Source organism: Schistocerca piceifrons, chromosome 3, assembly GCF_021461385.2.
Source record: "Schistocerca piceifrons isolate TAMUIC-IGC-003096 chromosome 3, iqSchPice1.1, whole genome shotgun sequence".
NCBI classification, from domain to species: Eukaryota; Metazoa; Arthropoda; class Insecta; order Orthoptera; family Acrididae; genus Schistocerca; species Schistocerca piceifrons.
The window spans coordinates 524,921,426-524,942,942 of record NC_060140.1 but is presented as its reverse complement, the minus strand read 5'-3'; positions in this window follow the sequence as shown (position 1 = coordinate 524,942,942).

Here is a 21,517-nt window from a genome sequence, read left to right as displayed (position 1 = left end):
CCGCTGTAGAATGAATCAACTTGAAAAGGTAACGGAATGCAAAAAGTAGCTGTCTTGTTTGGCAGTACCCATGACCACACCGTGAATGAAGTTGATGTATCATCGCGGAGTGCAAAGTGTGTGCAAGGAATTGTGTACCACTAGCAGCAGTGTAAGACTGCATAAGTGGAGTGGTCGTAAAAAGACCCTAACCGACAGTGAGTGGAGACTGACGTCGTTCTTTGTCAATGAGCATCGCTTGCAAACCTGGCAGAACTGTTGCTGTCAAGGAAACCAGGCCCGTTTCAGAGTTTCGAGCGAATATTGCGTAGGGAACTGGATGGATGGGACATTTTAAAACGGGTACCTTTCAGAAGGATATTGCTCACAGCAGCACATGAAGTCACATGTCTTCAGTGGCCCAAACAACACAGAAACTAGACACCAGCAGACTGGAGGCGTGATGTGTGGTTCGACAGATAGCAATAACGCCTCTTTTCGAATGATGCGGAGTGTCTAATGAACTGACGGGCAAATGAGGCATTCCAGTTACGTTGCGTGGAGTGTGTAGTTCAGGATGGAAGTGGTTGTGAGGCGTTTTGGGTGATTTGTTTTACTCTGAGTTGATCCTAGTCATTCATGTTACTGTGGGCATGAACCAGAACGTTTTCCAAAATCATTGGCGATCAGGCGTTGATTAGTATGCTGTTGACAATCCCCTATTCCAAGATGATAACAGAAATCTTTGAAGACCGACGAGTACGTTGCTGGTTTGACGAACTCTCAAGCACTCTACTGCATGTCGAGAACCTAGCTAGCTCATCGGATCTTCATCCAATAGAAAATGTTTGAAAAAGCAGATAAACCGTAGAAAAATACCTGCGGTATCTAATCATCAATGACTAATCATATATCGACGACGTATTGATTTGTCCATTATTAAGCTTAAAGCTGTTGGAAGTCAGCTACGGCACTCCATGATAGGAAGTGCAGAGAATAAAGAGAATAGACAAATGTTACCGGAGGTAAACAATAACTCTAGAGCCGTCGGAATTGCGGACGTTCTGGGCAGCTGTCTCAGGGGAGAGATTTCACTTCAGAAAATTAACTGGTAATTTCACCCACCGCCTACACGTTGTTGGAAGGCGTCACAGTAGAAGATGGTCACAAAAAGGCACGTATTAGCGAGGCATCAAAAGCATACCCCTAAGAATCGCAACGTGAGTGAGTTTACGCACTTTAGAGTACTACAACAGTGCTACAGGTCTGCTAGTGGCTGCTAGTTCTGTTAGCTCAGACACTGACTTCTGTTGTGCAGCCAATTGCATGTATTGATCTTTCAAATGTTTAGAATTAGCCTGCAGTGTAGTAGTTAGTCTGATCGAAAATAAAGAGTTCCTTGAGTCTCCTGCTGCGAGCATCCTATCGTCCCCGCCGCCCGTAAGTGCTCTGTGACAGTGTTTGGCACTGATGCAAGCAATCAACCTGCCACCATTGCAAGCTTGTGTCTCTGCAATTGCTCCCAACTTCTCGGAAACTGATGACTGACCAGTAATCCTCTTTTGTTCCCACCATCCTGTTTTAGGACACGGAAGACTGCTTTCAGTTGTACATGATATACCTGAAGGATCTTTTGGACTCTATTCCTCGCCAAAATGAGACTATTACCGAAGCAAGAGATGTTACTTGCTTTTAGCATGATGTCGCTGCGGGTTAAAATATCTCGCCAGTCGTCCTTACCTCTCCAATACAACCAGCTTACTGCCCAGTGTTGACTACATAGCATTCAGGCATTGTGCAAACACGCCTGCAAGCCAAGTAGTATACAATGAGATTTTCACTTTGCAGCGGAGTGTGCGCTGACAGATTAAAACTGTGTGCCGGGCCGAGGCTCGAACTCAGGACGTTTGCCTTTCGCGGGCAAGTGCTCTACCATCTGTGTTACCCAAGTACGACTCACGCCCCGTCCATTTGCAAGTACATTGAGTGGCGTATTTGAATACTGTCTACAAAATGTGTTGCGAAAAGAATTATAGTAAAGACGTAATAAATTAAAACGTCATGTCTATGCGGCAGTTTTACTGCGCGGATAGCGAAAATGTATTGACATACAAACTTTTGTCCTTTTCTAATTTTGTGGGTATGTCAGGGTGAAAAAGTTTCGTAAAGGTTTATAAATATGAGTAAAGTTTGTTGCCACTTACTAAATGCTCTCATTCTTAAATACTGGATGAATAAAGGCTGGATATTCGCACGCCGCGGACTACACTCCTTTCTCAGGACCACCCATACCACTTTGGCAGGGAGATGTTTCTTGTCTCTACAGGGATTCTTTCCAGATAGGAAGTGATGTGTGTGTGTAGTTCAGTTGAAATCAGTTCAGTGGTTTAGGAGGAAATATGAAACGTGCATACATACATGCTTACAGTACATACTTACATCCATATTTATAATAGGCATGGACTTGCTTTATTACCAAGTAACAGTGGATTCTTTCGCAAACAGACTTGCAGTCCGTTGTGAGAGGGAAAAGAACCTGATGGAATTAGGATTCTTCTCTCGTCACAGTACGACCATTGTGGCCACGTGGCTCCAAGAATAGCAGAGGTGAAAGTCTGGACAGTATGACGAACGACCAACTTGGGTGTCACTCCCTTCCAATCTGGCCGCGGAGCAGCGTTTCCGCTTTCCTGCCGCTGCCGTTCGGGAAACTGTGCGGCCAGAGTTATGATCCCTGGGGAGCGCCGCCGACTTGCAGCAGCGCTATAAGCTTCCTAGGTCCTCGGGGAGGGCCAGCCCTTTCGGTTCCGTTGTCCGCTTCTTCGGCGGCCTCCACCTCCAGAGATGCCAATTTGTCCCTTCGGACTCTCCTGACGTCTGTTACCGTGTCGAAGTCTGCTGCAGTTTATGTGAGGATTGTGAAGGATTATGATGACGACAATGATAAATGACGCCCAATTCTTTCTGATGCTAACGAATTCATCTTAGGACCGAAAATTAACTCTATTTACAAGGGCGGAGAATAAAATTATATTACTCATTATTCATTTTGTGGATCATATTGAACTTCTATGGCTGATTAAAATGAAGTATCAGAAAACCAGCACCTCATTTACTGTAGGCGAATTTTTTGAGCCACAGTTGGATACATTCTATAGGAAATCATCACGGACTCGCACTTGAACAAGTCGCTGATAACGTTTATTGCTCACAACCATCATAACTAGGAATTTAACAGCTTGACAAATGTAATGAGCATACAATTATTTGTAATTACCATTTCTGTAACCGTCAACCAAGATTATGTCGTGTAACCACATTTGCCCACTGTTTTACGCTTGTAATTCAATATGATTTTTTGTAAGCACTATTTGTTTATACCCGTCAGTGACGAACATGTGGTTGAGTTGCAATGCACTATTTATCTTATACTGTACACAATTTTGGTGTTGTACTTTTCTTTGTATGCATTTTTTTAAATATTAGAAAAACTGCATGGTGTGCAGTTGTAAGCTTCCCTCATGGAGTCACTTGTGATAATTTTCTCGTGTTTGCAATTAGATTTTGGATAACGGCAAAATACTTCAATTTATCGACGAAAGAAGAAGTACGAAATGTTCAGATAACGACAAGACTGCATCAGTATCTTCCTTAGGATAGAAAGAACAAAAAGTGCTGGTAAGGCAAGACGAAATGGCTGCAGGAAAAATATGAAGGAATCGGAAAGAAATGGCCATCGAAAAACCTGAATCAACATACAGGTAAGTAAAACCAATTGTCCGTGACCTAATGTCATACCCGATGCCTCCCCACATCGTGATGCCAGACAGGTGTACTACTACGAATTCTACATCGACCTAGGTCCCATCCTTATCACATATCCCTGAACCAAGAGTTACAGGGAAACTGTTGTGAGAATCGTGTTCTGTACATGGGCGCTAAGAGAGGATCCTCCAGATGTATCATGTATCTTGTTTAGTGATGAAGCCACATTCGCCAATCATGGCCAGTTAAACCGCCGAAACATCCACTATTGGTGTGTTCACAATTCCCGTTGGCTTCGTCAGGAGCACCGTCAGCATCCATGGAGTCGAAACATGTGGTACGGGATAGCAAACCATCAGTTCATAAGCCTGTTTTACGTACACGGAACACTGAAAGCTCACAAGTATCGCAGCCTCATAAACACCATTTTCAAGGAAGCTAGATGTCGCAGTATCTCTCCAAAATGTTGAAACAGTGGGAGCTGTTGAGGGTAATGCAAAATTGAGATTCGTAGCTGGACACGATTCGACACCATTCATCAGCAGCCTGTGCTTCCAGGTAACGGCACCATTCGAAACGCAACCGTTTGTTTTGTGGTGCTATCGGCAGCCTATGCATGGGACGCTAATTTCCTAGTCTGGTTTAGCCTGGTTGCTTCTAGTCTCTGGCCAATGGTGCAAAATGACACGGAATGTAGCAGGGAGTCCAGTACATGGACTTGGATGGTGGGCGCAGATGTGAAGGGGTTGCGGTGCGCTTGGTGAACCTTATTGTGGTCACATGTCGTCGACCGGAACCACTATGATGAGTGTGCCTGGCTTCGCTTTGACATTCGGTCTAACATTTTGTCACTGCCACGTCTGAGTGAGCCATAAATGATAAATGTGAATATTACCGTATTCGACCTTGCGAGACAAATGGAGGCCCACGAACGAGCCCCTTTCAGACTTTGTCAGGTGCTGGTAACGCTGTTTCTAAGACTACGTGACATCTCCGTATTCTTCGCGGTAATCACTAGACACCTGAGGCTGTCCACGCACGTCATACAGAATATCCTAGGAAACGTGGTAACAAAACCGAACCCGAACAACACCAATGGAGCGTTGTTGCCGTTCTATTTGTCACAGAGAATTTTATCTCTAACCCTTTACATAGCTGTCGATGGTGTGTATGTGTACATAGTTACACAGACATCCGACAACATCTTCTGAGTGTTTCGCTTTTTTTATCAGGCAGTGTATAATTCATACACGAAAGAGAAAGTTAAAAACAAATCTCATCGTATCACTTCTTGAGTACTATTCGCCGACCACAGTCTGTTGACAAGAAAGATTAATGGAATATACAATGGAAGATTCAATTAAAAGCTGGACGTTTCGTCACAGTTTTTCTTAGTTTGCGTGAGTACATTACAAAAGTATTCAAGGTGATACACAAATGGAGAGGCGTTCCATTTAACGAAGAACCTTAGGCCCCGGACACTGAAACAAGCATACTTCGTTTGGTACATCTATTTCGTCGAGAGAGTGCGATGATAAAAGCAGGCTAGGTCCCAAAAAGTTATTGAAAATAAACTGTCGGTTGAGAAACAGTGTGGCTGGTAGCAGCTGTATTTTCTCTATTACCTTTCAGTTTAGAAAAATCCATACCATTCACATAAACTGACCGAAAAAAATTCTGTTCTATAGATGGACTTCGAAGCTGGTCTCTGATTTTCGTCAAGGTAAAGTACCACAGAATTAAGTAGAATTATGTATTTCCTGGATGTAACACTTTTCAGTGGATCTCCTTTCTTTTAAGAATCGCCGCCTGATTGGTACTATATATACCGCATGAGACAGTTTGAGGAACAATGCTTGACATGAAAGTTTAACATTCATCGGCATGTAATGGAAAGCGTTTTAATTAATGTAAATGGCTTAGACGCAACCACCAGGAGTGATATTAGTCGCTCGATGACATACTCTGGTTGTTTTGAGCTGTTGGAAAATTCTGTTTGTAACACCGAAAATTTAGAGAAATCACTCAAGGAGTACACTACAAGATGAGGCAGAACAATGTTTTGAGCTACTGGAAAATTGTGTTTGTAACACCGAAAATTTAGAGAAATCACTCAAGGAGTACACTACAAGACTAGGCAGAACAAAAGTTACAATTAATGTTTTTAAAAATAAGGCGACTAACGTGTCAGAATGTGGAGAATATGGATCCGTTCGCTACATTACGTCTGGTTTCGTGGAACAAGTAGGGAATGACCTTATCAGCGGCACGTGAATGATCGATGGACAATATGTCAAGCGCTATGTATATCTTGAGCGGACAAAATCAATACATAGAGGAAAACATGCAGACTGTCTTCTGTGACAGCTTGATCAACGTCCAAGCGTACCACTGCTGCGTTTTATAACGTGTATTTCTTTGTATCAGCTGTAACTGATTCCACTCTAGCCTACACACTGCTCTCAACGACTTTGGTAATATAGCATACACATTTCAATATTTATTTTGTACCTGGAGAGTGTTGTTCTTTATATTCATTTGATTATCATTAAACTGCCAGTTTCCTTATAAACTGACACCTGGGAAGCAAACAACTGGCACTGCTATCTTATCCCCCCCTTTCCTCTTCCATTCACTGACGCTGTGTGGGAATAATGATTGCTGATAAATCTCCATATGATACCTGATGATATGGTCGTAGTCTTTTCGCGAGACGTATGTGTGAAGAAGTTATACGTTGACGACTCTTCCCGGAATGAAAGCTCTGAGAATGTCAACAGAGAACCTTTCCGTGATGAACAAAGCCTCTTTTGTAACGTTTGCCTCCTTAGTTTATGGAGCATTTCCGTAACCCTTTCCTGCCGAATAGAGGAGCCCGCGATGAATCGTGCTGCTCCTCGCTGGATTCTCTACATCTCTTCAGTTAATTCCACATCACAAGATTCCCATACTGGTGATCAGTACTCAGGAGTAAATCGAACGAATGTTGTGGAAGCCACTGTCTTCGTGGATGAATTACATTTCCTTAACATTCTCCCAATGAACTTTCGTCTGGCTTCTGCTTTTCCTGTTGGTTTTTTCATGCGATATCTCCGCTTTAGGTCGCTCTAGATGTTTATACTTAGGTATTTTCCAGTACTAAGTGTTTCCAATTACTTGGCGCTACTAGTGTAATAGAGCAGTAGTGGATACCCTAGTCTACCTATAAGCAAAAGTATTATGTATATTTAAATTGTGAGTTAACTTTTTATCCCAGAGAGAACAGTCGATCCTCTGCAAGTATACTTATACTTTACTACCATCTTTTGACTTCGATAGCCTCTTATAGACAGTAGTATAGTCGATGAATAACCTGAATGATCTCAGGCAGATAATTAATATAAGTTATATTCTGAAACAGCTGCTGGGGTACTCCCAAAATTACCTTCAGATCTGTCGCTTTTGTTTCGTTACGAACGACAGAGATCTGTTACGATACTCTGCAGATTCAATTTTTTTCACCAGACAGTGGAGACCTATGTCGAATTACTAGTGGAAGTGAGCAAAAACAGCAGCAACCTGAGCACCTTTGTCTACTGCGTCCTTGATGTCACGTTAAGAAAAGAGCGAGATGAGTTTCCACAAAATCTGTTTGCGGAATCCGTATTAACTTTGAAAGAGAAGATATTTGTTCGCCAAAAACGTCATAAAGTGAGGGCATAAAACTCGTTCCACAAACCTACAACAGATTGTCGTTATTTTAAAATTGCAACCTCATAAACACGCATGCCACATGCGCCAAATTGCCAGCTAGAGTGCTACATTCTTGGATATGCAAATGAATAACATGTCAGCGCTATCGCAGAAACTAGTTAGGAGTAATTCCATCTGAGTTATGTGTATTTGTAAAGATTACGCAACAAGTTCTTCATTCAGGAACTGAATTTGAATTTTGATTGATTCTGAAAGATCGTTTTACAGATATGCCTTTTGGAGTAGAAAAAAGTCTAGCGGCTGTAGGCAGGAATTCATTGTTGAGCTGTAGTCTGCTCACATTATGCGGGGCCCTGCTACTCTCATGGCTCCAGGAGTGCTATATTCAACGCCATGCGGAATGTCAGAGGTCCTGAACGTCTATCGCCTGAGGGGACAACTATGTCTCCCACCCGGCAGTGCAGGTGCGTCCAGCCACGCCACGTACGTTGACTCACGAAATGGGCTTTCTTGCAGCGGGAAAATGACCACACGAACAGTGTTCACGACTTCTGGAGGGCCATGGCCTGTCAGCATGCTAACCATCGTAGAGACTTCCCTTCAGGCTACAATAGAGGGGCACAACGTTGTATCACATTAATACCAAATCGGAAAATTGTGCAATAAGAATCGCTGATATCGACAATTTCCAAAGAGTAATTTGCGTGAATATTAACAATGTACCTTTTTGAGCGTTTAGTGTAAATTATAAAACCATTTATCCTCCATTATTCGACTTACTATTACGTTTTACGGGCTGTTCCATTTCACTTCGGACAGCAGGAAACCATGCATTTTTTTTTTTTTCGAGTCTTCAATGTTCTCTCAACTAAAGTAGAGACTGAGTTAATATACACATCAAAAAAGTATTACATCACCCTGGTTCGCAGAACTCCTGAAGATAGACGTTGACTGTGGATATTGTATCACAGACACAGTCACCTTGATTGTTCAGAGATGTCACTAAACCCGCCCCAAGATGTAAACAACCATTCAAAAAAATGTTCAAATGTGTGTGAAATCTTATGGGACTTAACTGCTAAGGTCATCAGTCCATAAGCTTACACACTACTTAACCTAAATTATCCTAAGGACAAACATACACACCCATGCCCGAGGGAGGACTCGAACGTCCGCCGGGTCCAGCCGCACAGTCCATGAAACAACCATTCATGAGCAGCGCCTGTTAGACGGAAGAGGTCCGACAGCCGATCAGTTCCATCATTCCTCCAGGAAGGAAGCACACTTCTCGTGTTGTCTGTAGTGCAACCACGACCAGACGGTCAATACCGCGGTTCGATCGCGTCCGCATTGTTACTTTGTGATAGGAAGGGCTCTCACCAAGGGAAGTGTCCAGGCGTCTCTTAGTGAGCCAAAGCGATGTTGTTCGGATATGGAGGAGATACAGAGATGCCGGAACTATGGATATGCCTCGATCAGGCCGCCTAAGGGCTACTACTGCAGTGAATGACCGCTACCTAAGGATTATGGCTCGGAAGAACACTGACAGGAGCTCCACCGTGTTGAATAATGTTTTTCGTGCAGCCACAGGACATCGTGTTACGACTCAAACTGTGCGCATTAGGTTGAATGATGCGCAACTTCACTCCCTACGTTCATGGCGAGATCCATCTTTGCATCCACGGAACCCTGAAGCGTGGTGCAGATGGGCACAACAACATGCCGAACTGACCGTTCAGGATTTGTATCACGTTCTCTTCACCGATAAGTGTCGCTTGTGCCTTCAACCAGACAATCGTCGGAGACGTGTTTGAAGGCAACCCGGTCAGGCTGAACGCCTTAGACACACTGTTCAGCGGGTGAAAGAAGGTGGAGGTTTCCTGCTGTTTTGAGGTGGCATTACGTGTGGCCGACGTACGCCGCTGGTGGTCATGGAAGGCACCGTAACGGCTGTACGATAAGTGAATATCATCCTCCGACTGATAGCGCAACCATATCGGTAGCACAATTGGCGAGGCATTCGTCTTCATGGACGACAATTCGCGCCCCTGTCGTGCACATCTTGTGAATGACTTCCTTCAGGGTAAAGACATCGCTCGACTAGAGTGGCCAGCATGTTCTCCAGACATGAACCCGATCAAAAATGTCTGAAACAGATTGAAAAGGGCTTTTTATGGACGATGTGACCCACCAACTACTCTGAGGGATCTACGTCGAATCGCCGTTGAGGAGTGGGACAACCTGGACCAACAGTGCTTTGATGAACTTATGGATAGTATGCCACGACGAATACAGGCATGCATCAATGCAAGAGGACGTGGTACTGGGTATTACAGGTACCGGTGTGTACAGCAATCTGAACAACCACCTCTGAAGGTCTCGCTATATGGTGGTACAACATGCAATGTGTGGTTTTCATGAGCAACAAAAAGGGCGGAAATGATCTGTATGTTGATCTCTATTCCAATTTTCTGTTCAGGTTCCGGAACCCTCGAAACCGAGGAGATACAAAAATTTTTATGTGTGTATATTTACTAACTCGTAGCAGTGATAAACAATTTCTAAGCGTCAAAGCTAACGTAATGTAATAAAATCATGCGACTCTGACAGTTCTACCTCAGAAGCTATCCAAAGTACAATTCTCAAATCCAATTAAAAATGAAGGTAATATTGCACAGTTTGAGGTGGTATTTACATGATATTTTTAGAAATGAAAGTTAATGTAATTTTGATCATGTTTTACAATTTTCCGATATGAACAGTTTTAAGCAGAATCAAAATTATGCTATCATGTTCAGCATTACATTTAAAAATGTATTAATAACCTTTTTCTTGTCATCTTCAGTGGAGAGTTGCAGAAACAATAAAAATTAGAAACAGTGTCAATACCCATGAATGATGACGATGCTTTTATCAGTCTCCAGATGTTTATGTTTCGTGGCTTGCCATCGCAACCTATAAACGGCGTGAGTCTAAATATTTATTGTTCGATTATTTTTTCTGACATTTCACTCGAGAAGCTCCATAAAACTTAAATCAGTGTTTAATAAAAAGATGTTGAAGCCCATGTAAGTCTAATCTTTAAGAGAATTGTGCTTATATTTTACACATGAATACAAGGTTTTAAAAAAATATGTTAATTATAGTTGTATTATTGTTATACAGGGTGTCCCAGCTATCTTGTCCACCCAAAATATCTCTGGAACAATAACAGCTATTGGAAAACGACTTTCACCGATATCAATGTATGGCTGGGGCACATGAATGTACATATTTGGAAACATTCTAAAACGAAAGCATATGTGATTTTTAACACAAACTTATGTTTTTTTAAAAGGACCTCCTATATTTTTCTTCAACAATCCATAGCATGACAAAGCACATACACAATGGCGTTGATTGCATCGCAATATTCCCATTACATCCCGAGATATTAGGACGCGAAGTTGACGCTTGAAACACCCGACATGCGCTGCTAGCGCACGTCCTGAGGCTCAGGCGTGAACCCCATGCTGCCCGTAATCGCAGCAGACCGTATTATTCATTTCGGACCTCTTGATAAGTATGGAGGTGTGATTACACACGACAATCACATCGCGATTACGGGCAGCATGGGGTTCACGGCTGAGCCTCAGGACGTGCGCTAGCAGCGCATGTCGGGTGTTTCAAGCGTCAACTTCGCGTCTCAATATCTCGGGATGTAATGGGAATATTGCGATGCAATCAACGCCATTGTGTATGTGCTTTGTCATGCTATGGATTGCTGAAGAAAAAATATAGGAGGTCCATTTAAGAAAACATAAGTTTGTGTTAAAAAACACATATGCTTTCCTTTTAGAATGTTTCCAGATATGTACATTCATGGGCCCCAGCCCTACATTGATACCGGTGAAAGTCATTTTCCAATAGCTATTATTGTTCCAGAGATATTTTGGGTGGACAAGATAGCTGGGGCACCCTGTATATTCTCGTCAATAACAAACATTCAGCTTCAAAATGGATCGTAGTTCACAGAAATCTGACATAAGGTTCTTAAGTTACACTGCAGAAAAATTTTTGCCTTTGGAAAATAATGCAAATTTTACCAAATTTTAACTCGAAAGCTAGTAAACATTCAAGAGATTACTTTGTGCAAGTTGTTTTCTTTTACACTAATTGACCCATGTAAAATTTCTTGTGATTTTGAAAAGTACGAAGTCAGCATTCTCATTTTCCGTCGATTTCAAGTGGAACAGCCTGTATACGTACAGGCACTAACACTTATCGGTATATGAATAATAGAGGCGTAGTGCTTTCGTAACTTGATTTTACTTGAAATAATTTAAAAAGCAATAATCTTGTGAAGTTAAATCAAACACAACATCAGATTTATTATTGTATTCAACCATTCCACTTATAAAAATTTTCTTTTCAGACTCAAATTCTAATGTTTATGCGAGGGCGTGCAGAAAACTGATGCATCGCAATTTTTTGTAAGAAAACACTAAAACTTAAAAAAAGACTTTATTAACCTTCTACATCTTTATTTATGAACATAGTCACCCTGGCGACGACTAAATTCCTTCCAAATTTCACTGAAGAATGTTTGACTTTATTGTCCGAGTCACAACCTCATTTCTGCTGGTACCGCTTAATCACTATGAAAGCGACGTCCTCGAAAGTGCTCTTTAAATTCTGGAAGCAGATGTACGTCGGATGGGGCCAAGTGGTGACTGTCTGGAGGACGATCGACGACAGTGGACCCAAGGTGTCGTATTGTTGCGAACGTCGCAGCGGTCGTATATGATCTGGCACTTTCAAGCTAAAGGACAGCGTTCTCCATGTGTGGACGAACTCTTTCAATTCGAATCTCGATTACAGCACGCATTTATTTCCAAGCACCGATATAGTTCTGTTCACACCGCCATATTACACACTAGCGGCAGAGAGCTGCAAATATGTAGACACGAAAAATGCAAATGCAGAATGTTAAAAACGTATTTCTTATTTAAATACATTTGAAAGTTTTCACGTAAAAAGTTGGAGGCAGTACTTTCTAACACGTTCTTCTAGTTTAAAAAGTTGTACATAGTCAAATTCCGAGTTAGAGATTAAGAAATAAACAGAAATTATTACATCATACTTTAATTCTGACAGTGGTGCGCCCAACCACGAAAATGGTCACAGGAGTGACACCACATCGTATTTTTCAGAGGAGTCTCATTCCTGCGCTCGGAATCACGATGACGTGACCACGCATGGAGGCTCTGAAGGGAAGGAGCTCGAGTATTTTATTACGTGACGTGGGATGTAAATTTTACTGATAGTTGCACAAGTTACTCTTGTAAACAGTACATTCAAAATACGTTGAACCGAAGTCGGACTTTCTAAAATAAATTAATACAGTTTAGAGGCATAACAGATCTGTTTAAAAAACAGTGATTGCAGATTTATTCTTCAAGAACACTATGTCAGTTTTTGCAAGCATTTCATTCGCCAGCAGTTGTTGTGACCTTGTGAGACGCCGTTGGTTACGTTGTGGCAAACCGGGCTACAGTCATTGTTGCTACCAGGGTGCCCAAAATTTAGCATCCTGTATACTTCTAACTCACCTATACATTTTATCTCGTCTTCTTTCTACCGTACTGTGAAGTTTTGTTATTCGTTATCTTTCCAGTTGTTGTAAGTTATATGGCCAGAAGTGTACATTTATTGCCACCATGTGTGATGAATTTCATGGTTAAGTAGACAGTGCTGTCAACACCTTCGGTATTCTGTTCTACATATTCCAATTTCTGTAACACTCTGTAAGTCATCGTCACCATTATTCCTTTCCTTATCACATGTTACATAGTCGTGCTGCTCACTCATCTGAGGAGCTTCACACTTGGAATACCTCGCACACAGAGAACTTTTCTGTTGATTGCTCATCAGCCCGTAGATCCTGATCAGCTTACCGCTGCCGTTTCAAGTTCTGCATTATTTTCTATCGGCCTCATTCTTGACAAAAGAGAAAATGGCTTCAACATTTTAATTACAGTGCGTACATCCTATTATTTTTTTAAATGTTTATTTTCTCAAGCAGTAGCCGTTTTAATATTCTTCTTTGCGCTTCTAGAAGCCTAAATCGATTTCCTGACAATAATGTATAGCGCAAAAATACGAGGGGCGTTCAGTAAGTAAGGAATCACATTTTTTCTGAAAGCAAGTTGATTTTATTCAGTATTTCAATACGCCATTTTATTACCCACCATATTATTTGCCTACAAAATCTTTTCAACATAATCTCCGTTGAACGGGACGGCCTTACAGCACCTTACAGGGAGAGCCTGGTCGATGTCGGAGCCAACGTTTTGTACTAGCAATAACATCCCGTCATCCACGTACTTGGGGCAAACAGACGTGAAAGCAGGCTTCTCAGGATGGAGCAGGATAAGGTTACGATTGTGGACGGGGCCGTAATCAGTTAGTCTCTGTTGCAAAACAAATACGTCAACTTTATTTAAAGAAATTAAAATTTTAAAACAATCTCTTAAGAAAAACACAATTCACTGTATGACGGCTGAAGGCTTTATCACAGAAAAAAATCCCACAATTTTGGTGCCGAATGCCACCAACAATAACCTCAAACAACAAACGGCTGAAAGAATGAATTAGAAGTCACAAGAACAGTTCCAAATAGCACATATTAAGACAAATACTTCCTTTTGAAACACCTGTAACACGGCTGTAGGCCTTGTCACGAAGAAGTGAAATTATTACTCTGATTAAGGCCACACCAACAATAATCAGAAAATTACAAATATCCTTAAAACAAACACCACAATCCAAGGAATCAGGAAAAGCGGTTCTCAGCAAGTGTTCCAAGGGTCGGCCTGGGAAGGTAACTCAAACATGAGGTAAGGTGAGACAGGCAGCCAAGAGTTGTAGTCACGTAACAGGATGGCTACTCAAACTAGGGGCAGCTTAAGCGCCGACCGACCGACTAAGCAATCCGTATGACGTCCGATTACCGGTACAACGATGGAATATTTTTAGGCAAGGGCGAAGAGACAGACAGCACTACGTCTTCAGGAAACACGCAAAGCCGAAGAAAACACTAGAAGAAAGGTATGCCTCCCAGAAAATATACACAGTACAGTACAAGAGGCTGTCGAACTACACGCCGTGTCAGACAACATCAACACGACGAGGAAAGGTACACTGCCGGAAAAGTAGGCTAACCTCCACGGCCGGTAACTGAGGCGTTAGCCGCCCCAAGGCAGAAAATACCGCTGGTTGCAATTCACTAATAACAATAATACTAAATTCAATGACGAATAACGAACAGAGAAAGACGGCTGCAATATTTCACAGCCTCGAAACACTTCACTCGTTGCCGCCAGGCTCAGCGGCCCCGAGAGCAACAACCCGCCAACCAAAGGCGAGATCTTAGAATAGTCGAGGTTGCATTAGCAGTTAACTCTTCACTCAACTTAAACGACCAGGGTTCGTTGTGCAACGTAGTCGTCGCTCTCGCAGCTACCCCTCCTCGATCCAGCACTGGCAGCATGCCCAGCGGTCGGGCGAGTACTGGCTGCCCGGATCTCACTGCTGCTCCGTCTCCGAACTCCACTAACTCGACACACGACGACCAGGAAATACTAGAGGCCGCTCCAAAGATGGTACCACAGTACGCGCTATCGATAAGCGCTGCTGCTGCCACTCACGGACAGACAAGGCGAGTAAACGTAGTGGCGCCAGTGAACACAATAAGAAAACGAGACGCCACAATCGCTATTACGAGATGCCAAGGTATGAACGGCATCAACGCGAGCCGCACACGGCACAAGATGGAAGTCAGAAGATACGAGATCCGGGCTGTAGCGTGGATGAGGAAGAACAATCCAATGAAGATTTGTGAGATGCTTTCGCGTGCGCAGACCTGTGTGAGGCCTTGCGTTATCATGGAGGAGGAGGTTAGCATTTTTGTAGCGACGAAAATTCAGAAGTCGTTTCTTCAGTGTCGTAAGTGTTACACAACACACTTCAAAATTGTTGCTCAATGAGGGAGGACATCGAACAGAATAACCTTTTCAGAGTCTCAGACGACCGTCCCAAGATGTTAGCGCCTGAGGGTGCGCCTTTGAACTCTTTCTTCGGAGGAGAGATGGTGTGGCGACATTCCATGAATTGAGGTTTTTTCCGGTTAATTGTTATGAGACCATGTTTCATCATCTATGACGATGTTCAACAAAATATTGTCACGATGAGCCTCGTAACGCGCAAGCGATTCCGCATAGATGGTTCTTCGTAGCTCTTCTTGTTCTTCTGTTAAGTGGCGAGGAACCCAGCAGGAATGTACCTTTCTATACTCCAACTCTTGTTGCCACTCCATACATTGCCGGTTTGATTCCAGTTTGATGTGATGAACATATGCTTCATCGCCTGTGACTATGTTCGATGAAAAATAGTTACTATCAGGCTAGTAATGAGCAAGCAGCTACATACAGTCTTTCGTTGCTCTTTATTGGCTTCATTTAGGTGGCGAGTAACCCAGCGAGCACACACCTTTGTGTTCCCCAACTGTTGGACAAATGTGTGAGCACTACCCACGTAGGCGTCCAGTTGTGCAACGAGGTGTTTGATCGTGCTCCATCATCACCTCGAGTTTCCGCAAGTTCGAACATTGCGGGAATCAAAGCTGTGTACGGCCGGCCGGCACGTGGGAGGTCGAGCAAGTTAGCGCAACCTCGTTGCAATGATGACCGACGCCTCGCCCAAAGACTCACCATGCTTTTGGTCACTGCCAGGCCTCCGTAGACATTCTCCAAGCGCCTATAGGTATCTGCGAACTCTAGTTTTTCGCTAAAAGAAACTCAATGATACCTCTCTGCTTGGAACGCACCTGAATTACAGAAGCTGCTTTGAAGGCCCCCACTAATTGGAACTTGATGAACCTATAGAGGCTCAACCTGGAATATTCCGCGATGTCGCACAGCAAAATCTGCATTTTCTTCTACCGTAATTGGCCGAGAAAAATGTGTTGCATTACTTATTGAAGCCCCTCACACGTTGGTAGACCCACTTATGAAACAGGCTACGAAATAATTACGGAGGTAAGAAATATAACTATACAATTCTACACATGGAGAGTTAATGACACATCATTATGCCAACTTGTGAAAAATTTGCAAAATACAGTATCATATAATGAAACATAAATTTAGAAAATTCTTCACAAATATCGTATTAGATTTGTGGGATGAAATGCAGGGACAGCATTAATGTCAAAACGTAACTGCGACATTATGCAGGATAGGAACCGGTAAAATAAGTAAGAATTTTTCTTGCGAAGATCTTTTATGCTATTCAGAGAGATTGATTTGCGAGTAGTCGGGCAGCCGCCACCACTTTCAATAACTATTCAAATGTGATGTCGCTGGCGTCATTGGCAAGGCATACTGGCGACAAAGCTAAGGAATTACAACGGGAGCGGGTACTAATAATGTGTGAAAGTGTATGAAACGATTTAAGCTGTAACTACCTTTCTACTTTTACGCAATCGTAATATCCAGCAGAATCGAATGTGAGAACAATTTTATGTAGATTAAAAGCGTTAGGTTTTCCTATCGGGTGACAGTATTAAAATAAGACGTTCCTACGAGTGTTGCACCATCTTGTGAGCTTAACGTGCCCGTGACCCACAGAGTCACGTACAATGATAGGGTGGGTGATGGGGTTACAGGAGTAATGGCTTGACCGGTTTGGCGGGGGGACGGTGGGGGGGGGGGGGGAGGGCGGGGAGAGGCGGCTGTTTGGATGTGAACCCGAGTCAAATTGTCTGCGTAGACAACCTGATGCACTTTGCATGCTGGCCGCTACTGGGCACGCTTTCAGCTTAAAATCGCAGAATCTTCGTGATGATTTTCCTTCCTACTGACGAAATTCTCGTGAAATCTTATTTCTATTGATTTTCTTATTGTCATCCAGACGCCCAAAGTCAGGTGGAGGTGGCAGCGCCCTATGCAGCAATCGACAATATCTCGACACTTTGCCAGAAGGTGGAGGGTGTGGCACTCTTCAACACGTCGCAATATCTGAACTCTGCCGTCGTAATGAAAAGCCGAGAGCTCCTCGTCCGTAATATGGTGGAAGTTGCCCAGTGACAGGCACATAGGCTTCTTTGCACTCTTTTACGAGCCGCATAACGAATTACAATAAAACTGTTCCATAATGCAAGGAGGTTAACTCCAAAATATCTCAGGAATTAATAGGAAAGAGATGGTTTCTCAAATTATTAATTAAATTTTATGAAAAATGTTTAAACTGGTATGTTCCAAATAACTGCAACACTGGGCACACTGCGTGAGAAACAAAACATGGCAAATGTTAACACAAATTTAAATAAAACAGTAATATTAATGCTGTTATACACCTTAAAAATAATTCATTGCTCTCTCTTGAAACCTAGTGCTCTTTGAAGATTGGTAGATTGTGCGAACCGTAAGGAAAACTCGTAATGTCGCTTCACCAAACCCAGGAAAAATTTACTGCCTGCAGTTTCTTGTCCTTGCTAAACTGATATGGCAACATTAAAGTTCTGTGAAGTCATAAACTATTTTCTCTTTAGGTCAGTGTCAAAAAATGGTAGTCTAAATCTTTAAGACGTTTGATTAGCCTGTCTTTAGGCTGATAAATGTAAATAATGTGTCACTAGGGCCTCCCATCGAGGTAGACCGTTCGCCGGGTGCAAGTCTTTCGAATTGATTTCGGCGACTTGCGGGTCGATGGGAATGAAATGATGATGATGATCAGGAGAAAACACAACACCCATTCCCTGATAGGAGAAAAATCTCCGACCCAGCCGGGAATCGAACCCGGGCCCTTAGGAGTGACATTCTGTCGCGCTGACGACAAAGCGGGCAGGGGGCGAAACCCGAGGCCTAACCACAGTGTCCTCCTCACCACCACCGAGCCTGTGGTGCTTAGGGAAATGGGAGACACAGCAATCGACAGTAGTGGAAGGCGTTGTTATTTATTTATTTATTTATTTGCATGTGTTTTTGTAATATTCACTAATATCATGAAATTATGTGAACACATCGGCGAAAGAGCAAATAAATATAAATTCTGGTTAAAGAAAAAGAAAGGAAAAAGGAAAAGCAAAAAGAAATAAAATCCGCGCAATCTGCGACGCGCTCTCCCATCCGCGGAGGTCAGAACTAGAATAGATCGTAGGCGGTTGAAATTTAGACACCGCCGGGGGAGGAGGGGAGGGTGCCCTCTGAGCCAGGCACCCCCCAACTCAGTGGGGGTCTAATAAAGACCGCTCGAAGATAGTTAGCAAATAATGTTCGGTAACGTGGCGTGTTTTCGAGAGCTGCATGGGCTGTTCGTAAATAGGTTCAGAAGTCGAGGCGGGATTTAGGTCCCTCATGAACGAGATAAGCGACGGCCCACCCTTTGACCCACGTAATAACATGACATTTGCGGCGAGAAAATTTCGGTCCTCCGGGTATAGAAACATTCGAGGTTCGATTGTGTCTGGTGGCACTCGGAGATAGCAGGCAATGATTTGCTGCACGAAGCGCCATACATCTTGCGACGAGGCGCATGTCAGACGGTGTTCATCAGTGCCCAGCTGCTGGCAAAGGAGACAAAGAGGGGATTCTGACAAGCCAATGTTGTGCGGGCGCTGCTTCGTGGCAAATTTCCTGTTGACTATGTGATACCACAGTGCCCGGACGTTCGTAGGGAGGAAGGGCTGGTGGACGGTAGTCCACACTATGGGCCACTGGATGGAGGGATGTTTGGTCTCCATCACATTCCGCGGAACACACCGCAGCAACAGGCTGTAAAAATCCTTAGTCCTAGGTGGGCGTGTATCTGGGAGACTGGTATGTATGTAACTGTAGTCGACGAAAAAGGTCGAAATGTGAGACAAATGAGGCACGATATGGCCGACAGTCACCGGTGGTGAGGTGCAAGCAGGTAGGAGGACCTCAAGCAAGCTGTGTGTTAGAGATGTATCCTGGCCCAGCCACTGTTTTCTCATGGTACTCATGTACAAGACGGCAGCTCGCATACGGACATTGACGAGCCCGACGCCACCATACCGTGAGGGCAGGGTAAGTGTCTCATAACGGACTTTAAACATTGAACCAGCCATGTGATTATAGCCAAAAGCCGGCTGAAGGTTGCGCCCAATTGCAGTTGGCAGAGGGAGAACTTGCGCGATGTGAACCAATTTTGATACCACATATAGATTAAGAAACTCAACCCGTTGAAGTGTGTCCTGGCGGCGCAAGAGGTTCTGGCTGACGTCGTTGCGGATGACGTGTAACAGGCGACGGAAATTCGTTGCCGCTGTGCGTGTGACCGTGGGGGTAAAGGTAATACCCAGGTACCGGAAAGTCCGCACAAGTGGCAGGGGCGCCACTTCACCCTCCTGGAGGCCTCGTCCAATGTGCATTGCAGAAGATTTGGCGACATTCATGGCACTGCCAGCGGCAGCCCCATAACGGGTAATCAATTCGAGGACTTCCCGAATCTCAGAGCCGGAGCGAATGAGGAGGAGGAGGTCATCAGCATATGCCCGACAGCGAAAAGTGTGTTGGCGTAGGGTGAGGCCAGAGAGCTTGGTCGTCAAGCCACCAATAAGGGGCTCAAGGGCAATGGCATACAGGAGGGCAGAGAGGGAGCATCCCTGCCGTATCGAACGGCAGATAGGTACCGGCCCTGCTAAACGTCCATTGACTTGTACACGTGAACTGGCACTGTCGTAAAGACGCCGGATGACGTCGAGAAACGGAGGGGGGATGCCCATTCGGGCTGCCACCGAAAGCAGGAAACGATGACGCACTTTATCGAAGGCGCTGTCGAAGTCTAAAGCGATGACCGCTGCACGGAGTCTGCAGGCCGCCGCTATCGCAATTAAGTCGCGACATTCCCCTGTGGCGATCTGTATGTTAACCGGTCCGCCAGGCGTCGTTTGCTCTGGCGAGAGGATATGAGGGAGTGTTGCTCGGAGCCGCATTGCCAGTAAGCGCGCGAAAATCTTGTAATCGGCATTCAGTAGGGTGAGCGGTCTGTAACTCGTGAACATCGGACCACGGGCTAGTTTGTGGACTGGTATGATGATGCCCTCAGCAAAGGCGGGTGGATTGCTTGGTCAGAAGTCATCAGTTCTTGATACACAGTCGTCCACCGTGGTGCCATGAGGTCCCGAAAGGTACGGTAAAACTCAATCGGTAAGCCGTCAATGCCGGGCGATCTGTTGACAGCACCCTTGGCGATTGCGTTCGTCTAGCGTGACCGCCACTGACAAAGCATCCGCCTCCGTGTGGGAGAGGGTGCGCGTGACGTAATGCAAAATGGAGTCGTCTGCTGCAGTTTCAGCGTCTTCTTTATAAGTACGACGGTAGTGCTCGACGAATGCGTGGACGATGTCATTCTGAGTGGTCACCTGCGTTCCATGCGGCGTGGTCAGAGTGCTGATGATCTGCCGACGACGCCGTCGTTCTCGGACACTATATGATGCATGGATCGAATTTCTAAATCCGCATGATCGTGGCGCCACGTCCGTATCACGACCCCTTGCAGTTTCCGGCGTGCCAGCGCAATTATCTTCGCCTTAGTTCTTTGCCGTTCCAACTGGTTATCCGGGGTTGGCGGTTGAGCGTCCAGATCTCGGAGAATCGCGTAATAGATGTCAACAGTGGTGCGATGCCAGTCGGCCATGTCCTTCCCGTATCTCATTAGTGTCCTCCGGATCGCCGGCTTGGCGCAGTCCAACCATCATGTCAATGTCGAGGAAGGCGTCGTTCGCAGGCTGTCCACGTGTCAGTGACTTGTTGGCGACACGCCAGGTCATGCAAGTGTGAGGTATTGAGTTTCCATGGCGCACGGCTGCGCCATACTGATTGCGGCGGAAGGAGGACCGCACAGATGTAAGCACAATGGTCGGAAAAGGCCAGCGGCCAGCGTTCGGCGCCCCGTATCGCAGATCTAAGAGTTTGTGAGACATATATCCTGTCTAGTCGGCTTGCGGAATGACTACTAAGAAAGGTATGGCCAGAAAGGTCACCGTGTTGAACTTCCCAGGTATCGTGAAGCAGGA